Source organism: Mobula hypostoma, chromosome 7, assembly GCF_963921235.1.
Source record: "Mobula hypostoma chromosome 7, sMobHyp1.1, whole genome shotgun sequence".
Taxonomy (NCBI): Eukaryota; Metazoa; Chordata; class Chondrichthyes; order Myliobatiformes; family Myliobatidae; genus Mobula; species Mobula hypostoma.
In genome coordinates, this window is record NC_086103.1 from 151,151,296 (window position 1) to 151,166,740 (window position 15,445).

The 15,445-nt window shown below is 45.5% G+C and overlaps 1 protein-coding gene across 7 annotated transcripts in view; it reads left to right on the top strand.

Annotated features, from left to right (window-relative positions):
- The window catches only part of pds5b (PDS5 cohesin associated factor B), a 270,645-nt gene that overhangs the window by 186,888 nt on the left and 68,312 nt on the right, over positions 1-15,445 (top strand). The window lies entirely within an intron of this gene.

A 15,445-nucleotide genomic window follows, 5' to 3' on the forward strand; every position in this document is an offset into this window, starting at 1 on the left:
TAATAATCTGTTTTCCTATTTTTGCCACCAAAGTGGATAACTTCACATTTATCCACATTAAATTGCATCTGCCATGAGTTTGCCCACTCACCCAACCTATCCAAGTCACCCTGCATCCTCTTAGCATCCTCCTCACTGCTAACACTGCCACCCAGCTTCGTGTCATCCGCAAACTTGGAGATGCTGCATTTAATTCCCTCATCCAAGTCATTAATATATATTGTAAACAACTGGGGTCCCAGCACTGAGCCTTGCGGTACCCCACTAGTCACCGCCTGCCATTCTGAAAAGGTCCCGTTTATTCCCACTCTTTGCTTCCTGTCTGCTAACCAATTCTCCACCCACACCAATACCTTACCCCCAATACCATGTGCTTTAAGTTTGCACACTAATCTCCTGTGTGGGACCTTGTCAAAAGCCTTTTGAAAATCCAAATATACCACATCCACTGGTTCTCCCCTATCCACTCTACTAGTTACATCCTCAAAAAATTCTATGAGATTCGTCAGACATGATTTTCCTTTCACAAATCCATGCTGACTTTGTCCGATCATTTCACCGCTTTCCAAATGTGCTGTTATCACATCCTTGATAACTGACTCCAGCAGTTTCCCCACCACCGACGTTAGGCTAACCGGCCTATAATTCCCCGGTTTCTCTCTCCCTCCTTTTTTAAAAAGTGGGGTTACATTAGCCACCCTCCAATCCTCAGGAACTAGTCCAGAATCTAACGAGTTTTGAAAAATTATCACTAATGCATCCACTATTTCTTGGGCCACTTCCTTAAGCACTCTGGGATGCAGACCATCTGGCCCTGGGGATTTATCTGCCTTCAATCCCTTCAATTTACCTAACACCACTTCCCTACTAACATGTATTTCGCTCAGTTCCTCCATCTCACTGGACCCTCTGTCCCTTACTATTTCTGGAAGATTATTTATGTCCTCCTTAGTGAAGACAGAACCAAAGTAATTATTCAATTGGTCTGCCATGTCCTTGCTCCCCATAATCAATTCACCTGTTTCTGTTTGCAGGGGACCTACATTTGTCTTTATCAGTCTTTTCCTTTTTACATATCTATAAAAGCTTTTACAGTCCGTTTTTATGTTCTCTGCCAGTTTTCTCTCATAATCTTTTTTCCCCTTCCTAATTAAGCCCTTTGTCCTCCTCTGCTGAACTCTGAATTTCTCCCAGTCCTCAGGTGAGCCACTTTCTCTGGCTAATTTGTATGCTTCTTCTTTGGAATTGATACTATCCCTAATTTCTCTTGTCAGCCACGGGTGCACTACCTTCCTTGATTTATTCTTTTGCCAAACTGGGATGAACAATTGTTGTAGTTCATCCATGCAACCTTTAAATGCCTGCCATTGCATATCCACCGTCAATCCTTGAAGTGTCATTTGCCAGTCTATCTTAGCTAATTCATGTCTCATACCTTCAAAGTTACCCCTCTAACTTCCGTTAATGCCCCACCTCCCCTTCGTACCCAATCTCTTATTTATTTTCTTTCTCTCCCTCTCCCTCTCCCTCTCCCTCTCCCTCTCCCTCTCCCTCTCCCTCTCCCTCTCCCTCTCCCTCTCCCTCTCCCTCTCCCTCTCCCTCTCCCTCTCCCTCTCCCTCTCCCTCTCCCTCTCCCTCTCCCTCTCCCTCTCCCTCTCCCTCTCCCCCTCCCCCTCCCCCTCCCCCTCCCCCTCCCCCTCTCCCCCTCCCCCTTCCCCTCCCCCTCCCCCTCCCCCTCCCCCTCTCCCCCTCCCCCCTTCCCCTCCCCCCTCCCCCTATAACTCCTTGCCCATCCTCTGGGCTCCCCTCCCCCTTTCTTTCTCCTTAGGCCTCCTTTCCCATGATCCTCTCCCTTCTCCAGCCTCATATCCCTTTTGCTAATCAACTTTCCAGCTCTTGGCTCCATCCCTCCCCCTCCTGTCTTCTCCTATCATTTCGGATCTCCCCCTCCCACTTTCAAAACTCTTACTATCTCTTCTTTCAGTTAGTCCTGGTGAAGGGTCTCGGCCCGAAATGTCGACTGTACCTCTTCCTATAGATGCTGCCTGGCCTGCTGCGTTCACCAGCATTTTTTGTGTGTTGCTTGAATTTCTAGCATCTGCGTATTTCCTCGTGTTTGCGTTTTCAAATTCACTACTGCGAAGCCTCTTCCAGTGATGCCTACACTGAAGAAGTTTAAATCTTCTCTTCGATGGGGGTTTAGTGAAACCCTCTCTCACTGCTCCCCATCTATAATTTCTTCAGCCCTTCAACTTTTCGACCACGTTTTGACTCAGACTCACTACTATAGCTATATATCCTTCCTTGGAACGTGTCTCTGCTGCCAACTTACTCCTGTTGGCTTTAGGATTCGTTTTCGAGCTTCTCAGTTTGGACCTTCTGAGGATCCCAGGTACTCACATTTTATTGACTCTGCCTCCTGTCGCTTCTCCCGTCAAGCTCTGAAGGCGACTCTCTCCGCCATGAGAAGGTACTTGGCGTCCCTGTCCCAGACCCTTCCCCACCTCCGGGACACTTTCTTCGCTGTTTGTAATGGACCTGCTTGTTATTTCATCCTCCGTTGGATCCATGCCTGCAATCGCCGTTTCTTTGACTTTGTCATGTTCGGCAAGGATCGCAAGATCTATCATCAGCAGACCCCAGAGCCTGCTGGCTCCAACGCTAGCAGGCATGAACTTCAGATTGCGGCTCCTGCCATTGATCTCGCCGGCTCCAGCACCCCAGGGCATATTCAAAACCCGGAATCCAGCAACGACCATGGACACCTTCAAAGCGATTGCGCAACCAACTACAACTCCAGCCTTGAAGTCCAGGCCGGGTCTTCACATGCTGCTATTGTGACTCCCGTCTCCCTTTCCTCCACCACCACTCTGCAACCCCATCTCCCTCAGATCCCATTATCAGCTCTTGGGCCCTCAGAGGCTCCATCTTCCTCTCATCCCAACCCTCCCCTCTCCACGGACACCACCAACCTCCTTCCCCCTCCCTCCTCTGATCCCACTTCTCATCCGTGTCTGGTTTTTACCATCCCCCTTCGACCTTCAGCTCTCTGAGGCAGAGCGCTCTGTCCTCAGTAAGGGCTTCACCTTTGTACCCCTTCGCCCACACCTCAGCGAGTTCCACGTTCACTATGACGTTGAACTCTTCTTCCGCCGGCTCTGTCTTCGAGCCTACTTCTTCAGCAAGGACTCTCCCATCCCTACCGATGACCCCTTCTCCCGTCTTCAACCCTCCTCCTCTTCATGGACACCCTGCTCTGATCTTCTGCCTGCTCTGGATCTCTTTATTGCTAATTGCTGACGGGACATCAACCGTCTCGACTTCACCACACCTTGCTCCCATTCCAACCTCACTCCTTCCGAACACTCTGCTCTCCACTCCCGCCACACTAATCCTAACCTTACTGTAAAACCTGCCGATAAGGTGGGTGCTGTTGTAGTCTGGTGTACTGACCTCTACCTTGCCGAGGCACAGCGACAACTCGTGAATACCTCCTCTTATTTACCCCTCAATCATGACCCCACTAAGGAGCACTAGGCCATTGTCTCCCACACCATCACCAACCTTATCAGCTCAGGGGATCTCCCATCCACTGCTACCAACCTTATAGTTCCCACACCCTGCACTTCCCATTTCTACCTCCTACCCAAGATCCACAAACCTGCCTGTCCAGGTAGACCCATTGTCTCAGCTTGCTCCTGCCCCACCGATCTCATTTCTGCATACCCCAACACTGTTTTATCCCCCCTTGTTTAATCCCTTCCCACCTATGTTCGTGACACTTCTCACACTCTTAATTTTTTCAATAATTTTAAGTTCCCTGGCCCCCACTGCTTTATTTTCACCATGGATGTCCAGTCCCTATATACTTCCATCCCCCACCAGGCACTGCTTCCTGCACCCATGCTGAGCTTGTTGACTTCCATTAACTTTGCCTCCAACTTTCACCCTGCCCTCTAGTTTACCTGGTCCATTTCTGGCACCTCCCTCCCTTTGCTTGATCTTTCTGTCTCTATCTCTGGAGACAGCTTATCTATTGATGTCTACTATAAGCCTACGGACTCTCACAGCTACCTGGACTATTCCTCTTCCCATCCTGTCTCTTGCAAAAATGCCATCCCCTTCTCGCAATTCCTCCGTCTCCGCCGCGTCTGTTCTCAGGATGAGGCCTTTCATTCCAAGACGAAGGAGATGTCTTCCTTTTTTTAAAGAAAGGGGCTTCCCTTCCTCCACCATCAACTCTGCTCTCAAACGCATCTCTCCCATTTCACGCACATCTGCTCTCACCCCATCCTCCCGCAACCCCACTAGGAATAGGGTACTCCTTGTCCTCACTTACCACCCCACCAGCCTCCGGGTCCAACATATAATTCTCCGTAACTTCCGCCACCTCCAACGGGATCCCACCACTAAGCACATCTTTCTCTCCCCCTCCCCCCCCACTTCTGCTTTCCGCAGGGATTGGTCCCTACGCAACTCCCTTGTCCATTTGTATCCCCCATCCCTTCCCACCAATCTCCCTCCCGGCACTCATCCTTGTAAGCGGAACAAGAACAAGTGCTACACATACCCTTACACTTCCTCCCTCACCACCATTTAGGGCCCCAGACAGTCCTTCCAGGTGAGGCGACACTTCACCTGTGAGTCGGCTGAGGTGATATACTGCGTCTGGTGCTCCCGATGTGACCTTCTATATATTGGCGAGACCCGACGCAGGCTGGGAGACTGTTCGCTGAACACCTGTGCTCTCCTCCAGAGAAAGCAGGCTCTCCCAGTGGCTGCACATTTTAATTCCACATCCCATTCCCATTCTGATATGTCTACACACGGCCTCTTCTACTGTAAAGATGAAGCCACACTCAGGTTGGAGGAACAACACCTTATATTCCGTCTGGGTAGCCTCCAATCTGATGGCATGAACATTGACTTCTCTAACTTCCATTAATGCCCCACCTCCCCTTCATACCCCATCCCTTATTTATTTATTTCTCTCTCTCTCTCTTTTTTCTCCCTCTGTCCCTCTCACTATAACTCCTTGCCCATCCTCTGGGCTCCCCTTCCCCTTTCTGTTTCCCTAGGCCTCCCATCCCATGATCCTCTCCCTTCTCCAGCCTCGTATCCCTTTTGCCAATCAACTTTCCAGCTCTTAGCTCCATCCCTCCCCCTCCTGTCTTCTCCTATCATTTCGGATCTCGCCCTCCCCCCCTCCCACTTTCAAATCTCTTACTATCAGTTAGCCCTGACAAAGGGTCTCGGCCCGAAACGTCGACTGTACTTCTTCCTATAGATACTGCCTGGCCTGCTGTGTTCACCAGCATTTTTTGTGTGTCTTGCTTAAATTTCCAGCATCTGCAGATTTTCTCGTCTTTGAGCCCCATTAATATGGTTGTTCTTTTCTTATTTCTCAGTTCACCCATAATGCCTCACTAGACAAGTTCTCCAGTCTGTCCTGACTGAGCGCTGCCATGACATTTTCCTAACAAGTAAGGCCACCCCTTCTCCTTTAATCCCTCCTGTTCTGTCATGTCTAAAACAACAGAACCCCAGTATATTCAGCTGCCATTCCTGCCCCTCCTGCAACCAAGTCTCGCTAATGGCTAGCATATCGTAGTTCTAGGTTCTGATCCATGCCCTGAGCTCATCTGCCTTTTCTATGATGCTTCCTGCATTGAAATATGTTCAGTTCAGGACATTAGTCGCACAATGCTCAACCTTTTGATTCCTGACTTTCTCAGTGGTCTTAACAACATGTCTCCACAACCTTTTCACTAACTGTTCTGGCACTCAGGTTCCCATTTCACGCAGCCCTATTTTAAACCCCCCTGTGTAGCACGAGGAAACACTTCCACCAGGATATTGGTCCCCTTCCAATTCTGGTGCAAGCTGTCTCTTCTACACAATATAGACAATAGACAATAAGTGCAGGAGTAGGCCATTCGGCCCTTCGAGCCAGCACTGCCATTCACTGTGATCATGATTGATCACCCACAATCAGTATCCAGTTCCTGCCTTATCCCCATAACCTTTGATTCCGCTATCTTCAAGAGCTCTATCCATCTCTTTCTTGAAAGCATCCAGACTTGGCTTCCACTGCCTTCTGGGGCAGAGCATTCCACATATCCACCAGTCTCTGGGTGAAAAAGTTTTTCCTCAACTCCGTTCTAAATGGCCTACTCTTTATTCTTAAACTGTGGCCTCTGGTTCTGGACTCGCCCGTCAGTGGGAACGTGCTTCCCGCCTCCAGTGTGTTCAATCCCCTAATAATTTTATATGTAGCGATCAGATCCCCTCTCATCCTTCTAAATTCCAGTGTATACAAGCCCAGTTGCTCCAATCTTTCAACATATGACAGTCCCGCCATCCTGGGAATTAACCTTGTGAACCTACGCTGCACTCCCTCAGTAGCAAGAATGTCCTTCCTCAAATTTGGAGACCAAAACTGCGCACAGTACTCCAGGTGTGGTCTCACCAGGGCCCTGTACAGGTGCAGAAGGACTTCTTTGCTCCTATACTCAATTCCTCTTGTTATGAAGGCCAGCATGCCATTAGCTTTCTTCACTGCCTGCTGTACCTGCATGCTTGCTTTCAGTGACTGATGTACAAGAACACCCAGATCTCGTTGTACTTCCCCTTTTCCTAACGACACCATTTAGATAATAATCTGCCTTCCAGTTCTTAGCACCAAAGTGGTTTCATCCACATTAAACTGCATCTGCCATGCATGCGCCCACTCACCCAGCCTGTCCAAGTCACCCTGCATTCTCATAACATCCTCCTTCCACTTTCCCTGGAAGAGAACCTAATGATACAAAAATCTTATGCCCTCTCCCTACACCAACTCCTTAGCCACATGTTAAACTATATAATCTTCCTATTTCTGGCCTCACTAGCATGTAGCCTGGGCTGTAGTCTTGAGATCACAACCCTGAAGGTCCTGCCCTTTAACTTATCACCTAACTCCGTGAACTCACTTTGCAGAAGTTTGTCACTATTCCTGCCTATGTACCTATGTGGAGCACAACCTCTGGCTGTTCACCGTTTCACTTAAGAATGCTGAGGGCTCGATCCAAGATACCTTGGACCCTGGTACCTGGGAGGCAAAGTGCCACCTGGGAATCTCGATTTTGCCCACAGAAACTCCATTCTCTTCCTCTAGCTAATGAATCCCCTATCCTCACAACTTGCTTCTGTGCCTCTCTTCCCCCCCCACCATTACTTCTGAGTTGCAGTCAGTCATAGTGCAAGAGACCTTACCACTGTGACTTTCCTCTCCTAGGTCATTCCCCCCCCCCCCACCCCTCAACAATATTTAAATTGGTAGACCTGTTGTTGAGGAGAATACCTACGGGTATTCTGCACTGGCTGTTTAACCCCTTTCTTCTTCCTGACTGTCACCCATTTTCCTGTGCCCTACACCTTAGGTGTAACAGCCTCTCTATAGGTCACATCTGGCATCTCTTCAGCTTCCCGAGTGGTCTGGAGTTCATTCAATTCCAGCTCCAACAATGCAGAGCTTTAGAAGCTGCAGCTAGATACACTTCACGCCCTGCTTTCTCACATCCCGCAAGAAGAGCATTCCACCGTCCGGCCTGCCATTTTTACCGTACTAACTGAGCAAGTAGAAGAATAGTAGTAAAATTTGTTCTCAGCAAGTTGAAAGAGAGAATGAAACATGGGCCCCATGGTAAACCCTACCTGCTGAGCTGGTTGTTGGACCCTGGAGACATTTGAAGAGTGATTTAACAAATTTTTCGACTTTTTCTGTACTACTACTTCAGCTATCTATCGTAGCTGATGTTAGGGATTGTTTATTCATTATGGACAAGTTCTGAAATTTATTGAAATGAAAACTAAGTGGTTTCTATCATTGTCCTCCATGTTGCCATGTGATGAGGGATGATTTTGTTGTCCCATTTGATATTTTGATGGGCTTTTGATGTAGCAGATTCTAAGAGGATATTCCCTATCGTGGGCTAACTGGAGTTGGGGAAGGGGTGGTGGCATAAGCCTGAACTCATGCCAGTAGACAATCTGTCTTTCTTCAAAATTGAAAGTAAATTTATTATCAAATTACATGTATGTCATTATATGCAACCATGAGTTTGTTTTCTTAGAGCATACACTCTAAATCCAAGAATCAATGAAAGACCACACCCAGCAGGATGGGCAAATAATGTACAAAAGGCAACAAAAGAGAAATAATTAAATAGGTATATAGATCAATATGCAAACAAACAATCCAGCAATAAATATTGAGAGCATGAGATTTTATTTATTTATTTTATTTTACTGAGCTACAACATGGAGTAGGCCCTTCTGGGTCTTTAAGCCACACCACTCAGCAACCCTGATTTAATCCTAGGCTAATCAAGGGGCTGTTTACAATGACCAATTAATCTACCAACTGCTATGCCTTGAAATCCTTGAAAATGAGTCCATGGGTTGTGGTAACAGTTCAATGATGGGCTGAATATAGTTGTGTGAAGTTATCCACTTTGGTTCAAGTGCCTGATGGTTAAGGAGTAATAACTTCCTGAAACTGGTAATGTGCATCCTCACGCTCCTGTACCTCCTTCCTGATGGCTGCAGTGAGAAAGAGCATGATCTATGTGGTGGGGATCTTTGGTGATGGCTGCTGCTTTTCTGTGACAGTGCTCCATGTAGTTGTGCTCAGTGGTGGGGAGGGCCATATCCACTACTTTTTATAGGATTCTCCGTTCAAAGGCATTGGTGCTTCTATACCAAGCCATGATGCAACCAGTCAATATACTGTCCATCATGCATCTATAGAAGTTTGTTAAAGTTTTAGATGTCATACAGAATCTTTGCAAACTTCTAAGGAAGTAGAAGCGCTGCCTTACCTTTTATAATTGCACTTGCATGCTGGGCCCAGGACTGGTCCTCTGAAATGATAACACTGATGAATTTAAAGTTGTTGATCTTCTCCATCTCTGATTCCCCCAATGAGGACTGGCTCATGGACCTCTGATTTTCTCCTCTTGAAGTCAATAATCAGTTCCTTGGGTCTTGGTGACATTGAGAAAGGCTGTTGTTGTGGCACCACTCAGCCAGATTTTCGATCTCCCTCTTATATGCTGATTTGTCACTGTCTTTGATTCAGCCAATGACAGTGGTGTCACCATCAAACTTACATATGGCTTTGGAGCTGTGCTTAGCCGCACAATCATAAGTATAAAGCAAGTAGAACAGGCGGGGGCTAAGCCCAAGGACTTGTGGTACATCAGTGCTGATGGAGATTGTGGAGGAAATGTTTTTGCCAATCTGAACATTGTCTGAGGTTTGCAAGTGAGGAAGTCGAGGATGCAATTGCACAAGGAGATATTGAGACTAAGGTCTTGGAGCTTATTGATTAGTTCTGAGGATATAATAGTATTGAATGTTGAGCTGTAGTCAATGAAGTGCATCCTGATGTATGCATTTGCACTGTCCAGATATTCCAGAGCTGAGTGAAGAGCCAATGAAATGGTATCTGCTGTAGACTTGTTCTACCAGTAGGCAAATTGGAGCAGATCCTAGTTGCTTCTCAGGCAGGAGTTGATGTGTTTCATCACCAACCTCCAAAGCACTATATTACAGTGAATGTAAATGCTACTGGATGATAGTCATTGTGGCAGGTTGCCATGTTCTTCTTAGGCACCTGTTAATTGAAGCCTGTTTGAAGCAGATGGGCATCTCAGACTGCCGAAGTGAGAGGTTAACAATGTCAGTGGACACTCCAACCAGTTGATCAGTCTTTAGTACTTGGCCAGGTACCCCATCTGAGCCAGATGCTTTTTGTAAGTTCACCCTCTTACATTAGCCTTGGACTGAAATCACAGGGTCTTCGGGGGCTGTGAGAGTATGTGAAGTGTCCTACATGTTTTAACAGTCAAAAAGAGCATAGACGGCATTGAGCTCATTTGGGAGTGAAGTCTTGTCATCTATATTGCTTGGTTTTGCTTTGCACGAGGTAATAGCGTTCAAACCCTGCCAGAGCTGTCGAACATCCTTTGTTGATTCAAGTTTAGTCTGGAATTGCCACTTTACACATGAGATAGCTTTGTGGAACTCATACCCAGAGCTCTTGTACCTTTCTTGGTCGCCAGACCCAAATGCCACTGATCTGCCCCTCAGATTGCAGATCTCAGAGTTCATGCAGGGCTTTTGTTCGGGGAAAACTCTGAATAATTTTGTGAAGTCACACTTGCCTATGACTGTTTTTATAAAAAGTCCATGACAGCAGCGGTGTATTCATTTATCCTCTGAGTCCTCGAACATGGCCTAGTTCAACGATCATTGTCTTTGTTATAGTGGGAGCCTATTCACTGTTATCTTTGTTATGGGGGAGCCTAAGCACCATTATCTCTGTTACAGAGGCAGTCTTTTCCCCATTACCTCTGTTATAGACGGACTCGCTCCCCATTACCCCTGTAACAGAGGTAGTCTCCTCCATTAGCATTAGTAATTGAGGACAAGGAAATTGCAGACGAATGGAATAAGTATTTTGCATCAGTTTCCACTGTGGAAGACACTAGCAGTACGCTTGGAGTTCAGGAGTGTCAGGGAGCAGAAGTGAGTGTAGATGCTATTTCTAGGGCGAAGCTGTTTGGAAAATTGAAATTTCTGAAGATAGATAAGTCACTTGGATTAGATGTTCTACACCCTGGATTCTGAAAGAGGTAGCTGAAGAAATTCTGGAGGCATTAGTAATGATATTTCAAGAATCAGTATATTCTGGCATGGTTCCGGAGCACTGGGAAATTGCAAACTCCACTCTTCAAGAAGGCAGGGAGGCATTAGAAGGGAAATTGTAAGCCAGTTGTACTGACCTCAGTTGTTGGAAAGGTGTTGGAGTTGATTGTTAAGGATTTAGTTTGGAGGTACTTGGCACATGATAACATAGGCCAAAGTCAGCATGGTTAAGGAAATATCTTGCCTGACAGATCTGTTGGAATTCTTTGAGGAAATAGCAAGCAAGGTAGACAAAGGAGAATAGGTGGATGTTGTGTACTTGGATTTTCAGAAGGCCTTTGACAAGGTGCCACACATGAGGCTGCTTGAGAAGTTGAGGGCCCATGGTTTGCAGGAAAGATATTAGCATGGATGGAACATTGGCCGGTTGGCAGGAGACCAAGAGTGGGAATAAAGGGAGCCTATTCTGGATGGCTGGAGGTGACGAGTCGTGTTCCATAGGAGGCAGTTTTGGGGCCACTTTTTATGTTGTATGTCAATGAATTGGTTGTCGGAATTGATGGCTTTGTGGACAATACAATGATAAGTGGAGGGGCAGGTAGTGTTGGAACAGGGAGGCTATAGAAGGTCTTAGATTAGGGGAATGGGCAAAGAAGTGACAGGTGGAATATGGTGTTGGGAAGTGTATGATCATGTACTTTGGTAGAAGGAATAAAAGCTGGGAGAAAATTCAAAATGAATGGGGAGAAAGCATAAAAAACAGGTGCAAAGAGATTGGGAGTCCTTGTGCAGGAGTATAAGTTAAGTTGCATTTTGAGTTGGTGGTGAGGAAGGCAAATGCAGTGTTAGGATTCATTTTGCAAGGACTAGAATATTAAAAGAAAGATAAAGCCTCAGCATTACATAAGGCTTTGGTGAGGCCTCACTTTGAGCATTGTGAGTGGTGTTGGGCCCCTTGTGTAAGAAATGATGTGTTGATATTGAAGAGGTTCAGAGGAGATTCATGAGAATGATTCCAGGAGTGAAAAGGATTATCAGATGAAGAGTGATTGATAGTTCTCTTTAGAACTAATCCAGAATCTAAAGAGTTTTGAAAAATTATCACTAATGCATCCACTATTTCTTGGCTAGTGCTTAAGGAAGTAGCCCAAGAAATAGTGGATGTATTAGTGATAATTTTTCAAAACTCTTTAGATTCTGGATTAGTTCCTGAGGATTGGAGGGTGGCTAATGTAACCCCACTTTTTAAAAGAGGAGGGAGAGAGAAACCGGGGAATTATAGACTGGTTAGCCTAACATCGGTGGTGGGGAAAATGCTAGAGATGTGATAACAGCACATTTGGAAAGCGGTGAAATCATCGGACAAAGTCAGCATGGATTTGTGAAAGGAAAATCATGTCTGACGAATCTCATAGAATTTTTTGAGGATGTAGCTAGTAGAGTGGATAGGGGAGAACCAGTGGATGTGGTATATTTGGATTTTCAAAAGGCTCTTGACAAGGACCCACACAGGAGATTAATGTGCAAACTTAAAGCACGCTGTATTGGGGGTAAGGTATTGATGTGGATAGAGAATTGGTTGGCAGACAGGAAGCAAAGAGTGGGAATAAACGGGACCTTTTCAGAATGGCAGGCGGTGACTAGTGGGGTACCGCAAGGCTCAGTGCTGGGACCTCAGTTGTTTACAATATATATTAATGACTTAGATGAGGGAATTAAATGCAGCATCTCCACGTTTGCGGATGACACGAAGCTGGGCGGCAGTATTAGCTGTGAGGAGGATGCTAAAAGGACGCAGGGTGACTTGGATAGGTTAGGTGAGTGGGCAAATTCATGGCAGATGCAATTTAATGTGGATAAATGTGAGGTTATCCACTTCGGTGGCAAAAACAGGAAAACAGATTATTATCTGAATGGTGGCCAATTAGGAAAAGGGGAGGTGCAATGAGACCTGGGTGTCATTATACACCAGTCATTGAAAGTGGGCATGCAGGTACGGCAGGTGGTGAAAAAAGCGAATGGTATGCTAGCATTCATAGCAAGATGATTCGAGTACAGGAGCAGGGAGGTACCACTGCAGTTGTACAAGGCCTTGGTGAGACCACACCTGGAGTATTGTGTGCAGTTTTGGTCCCCTAATCTGAGGAAAGACATCCTTGCCATAGAGGGAGTACAAAGAAGGTTCATCAGATTGATTCCTGGGATGGCAGGACTTTCATATGATAAAAGACTGGATCGACTAGGCTTATACTCTCTGGAATTTAGAAGATTGAGGGGGGATCTTATTGAAACGTATAAAATCCTAAAGGGATTGGACAGGCTAGATGCAGGAAGATTGTTCCCGATGTTGGGGAAGTCCAGAACGAGGGGTCACAGTTTGAGGTTAAAGGGGAAGCCTTTTAGGACCGAGATTAGGAAAACCTTCTCACACAGAGAGTGGTGAATCTGTGGAATTCTCTGCCACAGGAAACAGTTGAGGCCAGTTCATTGGCTATATTTAAGAGAGAGTTAGATATGGCCCTTGTGGCTAAAGGGATCAGGGGGTATGGAGGGAAGGCTGGTACAGGGTTCTGAGTTGGATGATCAGCCGTGATCATACTGAATGGCAGTGCAGGGCTGAATGGCCTACTCCTGCACCTATTTTCTATGTTTCTATGATGGCTCTGGCCCTTTCCTTGTTGGAATTTAGAAGAATAGTGGGGGGAGGGGTGGATCTCATTGAAACCTATTGAATGTTGAAAGGCCTAGATAGATTGGATCTGGAGAGGATGTTTCCAATGGTGGGGAGTCTAGGACCAGAGGGTGCAGGCTTGGAAAAGAGGGACATCCATTTAGAGCGGAAATGACTAACTTATTTAGTTAGAGGATGGTGAATCTGCGAATGACACCAAAAATGGGGTGTAGTGGATAGTAAGGAAAGCTGTCAAGGCTTGCAGAGGGATCTGCATCAATCAGCTGGAAAAATGGGCTGAAAAATGGCAGATGGAATTTAACGCAGGCAAACGGTTTTGCACTTTGTGGTCCTTTGGTAGGACCAACCAGGGTAGGTCTTGCATAGTGAACAGTAGGGCACCGAGTAGTGTGGTAGAACAAAAAGGATCTGGGTTACAGGTAATTCATTGAAAGTGGCGTCACAGCTAGATAGGGTCGTAAAGAAAGCTTTTGGCACATTAACCTTCACAAATTAATGTATTGAGTACAGAAGATGGGATGTTACGCTGAAGTTGTATAAGATGTTGGTGAGGCTAATTTGGAGTATTGTGTGCAGTCTTGGTCACCTACCTACAAGAAAGATGTAAACGAGGTTGAAAGAGTGCAGAGAAAATTTAGAAGGATATTGCTGGATCTGGAGAACCTGAGTTGTAAGGAAAGATTGTGTAAGTTTAGAACTGTATTCTTTAGAACATAGGTGGTTGAGAAGAGATTTGCTAGAGTTGTACAAAGTTATGAGAAGTGTAGGTCGGGTAAATGCAGGCTTTTTCCAGAGGTTGGGTGGGACTACAACTAGAGATCATGGCTTCAGGGTGAAAGGTGAGAGATTTAAGGGGAACATGAGGGGAAAATTCTTCACACGTAGGGTTGTGAGAGTGTGGAATGAGCTTCCAGCACAATGGTCCGTGTGAGCTCGATTTCAACATTTAAGAGAAGTTTGGACAGGTACATGGATAGTAAGGATGTGAGCAGCTATAGTCCCAGTGCAGGTTGTTGGGAATAGGCAGATTAAATGGTTTTCAGTATGGACTAGATGGGTTGAAGGACCTGTTTCTGTGCTGTACTTCTCTGTGACTCTAAGTTGCACTTCATCTCTATATTAAATGTGGGGTGACTTATTTTGAAGCTGTAACCCAGTTAGCCGAGGAGAATTGAGTACCTACATATTCTCAGTATCTACATATAAAAGTTCATCAAAATATCAAATAGGTTAACAAAATCATCTCTCATCCCATGGTAGCTTGGAAGACAGTGATAGAAACTGCCTGGTTTTCATTTAAGTGATTTCCAGACTTGTGTCTAATGAACAGACAATACGCTAACATCAATTGCAATTAATGGCTGAATTAATATGTAGTTCTTGAAAAACTTCCATAATTTGTTACCTCAGTCTTCAGAAATCACATAATCGTTCAAATGGTTCATGAGATGAGATTTGCCATGTGGCCTTTGTTCCAACAGTCCCTTTCAATTCGTCATGTTCACAAGAAAATTTATTTCAAGACTCTGTAACATTTTTATATTAAAAAAGCAAACTGAGTTATGTGTTGGGATGTTGTTTGAAATAACATCCAATAAAATGAAGAATATGTTAGCCCAGCACGACCCAAATGCCAGGGTTTTAATGTTTTAGTATTTGTTGTGGTTTTGAAATCTGTCTTCCTTTAAATAGATCAAAATATTAGAAGTAGTGCTGAACGTGCTTCAGACTGATTAAATTTCACTGGAAAACGTGCCGTATCATCGCAACATAAAAGGAGGCTAATCAGCCCGTCATGTATATGCTGGAACTCACCATACCATTCCCATCTGTATCACAGCCACCACACCGCCCCCAATTTCTTTTGCCCATGCTTTCAGATGTACCCCATCAATTACTCCCTAGTACCCCTGGCATTTGTTTGCTTAAGGGGTAACTAGCAGTTAACTTATTAGTATCGCTTTGGAATGGGGATGGAACATGCACAACAGCTTTACAATATGAAGTATTGTGTAAGATATTGATAGCTAATGTATATTAACCATAATTTCTAAAATGTCT